We start from the raw sequence: 2500 nt of genomic DNA, 5'->3' as shown, positions 1-2500 counted from the left end.
CTGGATTACAGTTAAGTGATTGTATTTTTAGTTTTGTATTTTATTCATTTCAGCACTGAGTTATTAAGATTTTTATTTCTGAGTTTATATTTGTGGTTTTTTTTATTTTTATATTCTTATTGGAAATAAGTATTAGTCATCTTGGTATCTTTATCTCTGTAAGAAATAAATCCCAGCTATTTTTTGTTACATTGTTGATTATTTGGCTCATCATGTTTAAATTGCAATGAAATACATATTAAGAGAGCAAAAACTTTACTGTAAAGCTCAGTTTTTATGTCATATATAAGTTGATGAATTCATGCTGTATGTATTTACAGAAAATAGCTTTTGGTTTTTCGGAGCTGATGCATTTATTTCTTATCAGGGCATTTCACTGACTTTACATGGTGTGCACCATTGTGAGCTCAGTAATGCTGACATATAAACCTATTTCAAATATTGCTTTCTTTTCATGCTTTACAACCCCTGAGCCAGCTTTGTAGGTTTTTTTTTGTTTCATTATTTGTTAAGGTTTGAATCTAACTCAACTGTGATTGTTTCCACGCTCTACTCTGTTCCACAGATGAGGCATCAGGTGTGGGAGAGATTTTGTGATGTATGTGTGGGCCAGTAGCGTGATCGTCAAAAGAGCACGGGGGAGATGAGAACCGTTTTTCCTCTCTGTGGAGGCGATGATGAGGGGGAGCTCCGCAGCCTCCGCAGCAGGGTTGGCAGGATGAAGAGGCTGCTGTGGCTCAGGTCGAGTCCTTGCGTTGGTGTCCACATGGACACAGAGCCCGGCGTGTGGCTTAGGAGCTTTCAGATGTTGGACACGGATGGACAGAATGAGGTGAGATTCAACAACAACAAAAAAAAAAAAATAGCCAGAGAACTGCTGCACTGTAGTTTTATCTAAACTCTGTGATTGTTAGATTATAGTTAAAAGTCAAAAGTTTTGACACACTTTTCCAATCAAATCCAATGGGAAAGTGTGTCCAAACATTTGAATGGTAGTGTATTAATATATTTCTCCCACTTTATATGACTTCAAAACATGCATGAAGATATTTTAAAACAAATTTAAACCAGATTTGATTCAGAATAGATGCTTAGATTGAAGAGAGAATCTGTGTTTAGTCTGAAGTCACTGTGATTTGACTGCTGCTATGTGATGCATGCTCTTAATATCAAGGGCTTTTGTTTCTTTTTGTGCCTGGGAACTTCCATTATTTCTGCCATTCCACTAACAATATCACCAGCATCTATTTAAGAAGGAACTACAGAAGAGGACACTCCAGGAAGTGTATCATATTTCAGCATATATATGTTTAAAGCTTAAATAAGCCTTTTAATAGCATTTATTTTTACATGAACAACTTGGCCCTACTGTTGCTGCAGTTATGTTTCCTCTTGTTATCTGCCTGTGACCTCATCACATATTCATGTGTAGAACTGCAATTAATTGACAGTTTTCTGCACTATTTCCCTTTTGTTTTGTCTTTAGACTTAGAAATGTTTTGTGGCTTTAGTAAACAGGCGAGGCAGACTCATTAGAACAACAAAGAGACCATTCTTCCCTTTGGACTTAATGAGCAGTGGACAGCCTGATTAAATACATACTATCTGTTCAAGCTTGTCCCTGATTTTTTTGTTTGGTCTCAGATTACATGAAGTACTGTAAATATTTTTAGTATAAAAGGCTGTTTTTATTTAAGGCCATCTGATCCTTCCTTGAAGTCTCTAGGAAGTCTCATTTCATGAGAATCAGAACAGACCTGTTTGACCTGGTGTTTCACCAACACCCTCCGACAGGAACACAGGCTGCTGAGAAAAACCCTCCTGACATCATTCTTTCATAAATAATAGCACTATTTGTCACATGTTTAAGTTTGCCTGGTTTTGTTCCTTATCTGCATATGATTGATTTCCTGTAACATCTTTTCCTGTAAAATGATCATCTGCATCTTTTCAAACAGGATTTAGAGAAACTGTTTTCACTAGAAGCATCTTAACTCTTAAGCTGTTTGTTGAGAAATTACATTTCTGCTGTTGTAAAATGACCAGAGGTAGAATACTACAGAGGTGTAGAGCTGTCACACAAATAGAAAAAAAAAGAACCCTCGAACATGATAGGTTTTACACTTTTACAATTTTACAATAAAACTATCACTATAACATGATACACACACACACACATATGTATATATATTCATTCATTCATTCATTCATTCATTTTCCTAGCCACTTAGTCCGATTAGGGGTCGCAGGGAAGCTGGAGCCTATCCCAGCAGTCTTTCTTGGCGAAAGGCAGCCAACCCTGGACAGCTCGCCAGTCCATCGCAGGGCCACAAACAGCCACTCACGCACACACTCACTCCTATGGGCAATTTAGAATAACCAAGTAACCTAACATGCATGTCTTCTATATAATTAATTACATATATATATATATATATATATATATATATATATATATATATATATATATATATATATATATATATATATATATATATAT

The sequence above is a fragment of the Telmatherina bonti genome, assembly GCF_933228915.1.
Source record: "Telmatherina bonti genome assembly, contig: scaffold_268, whole genome shotgun sequence".
NCBI classification, from domain to species: Eukaryota; Metazoa; Chordata; class Actinopteri; order Atheriniformes; family Telmatherinidae; genus Telmatherina; species Telmatherina bonti.
The sequence above is the reverse complement of the archived record's forward strand: the minus strand, read 5'-3'. Positions refer to the sequence as shown.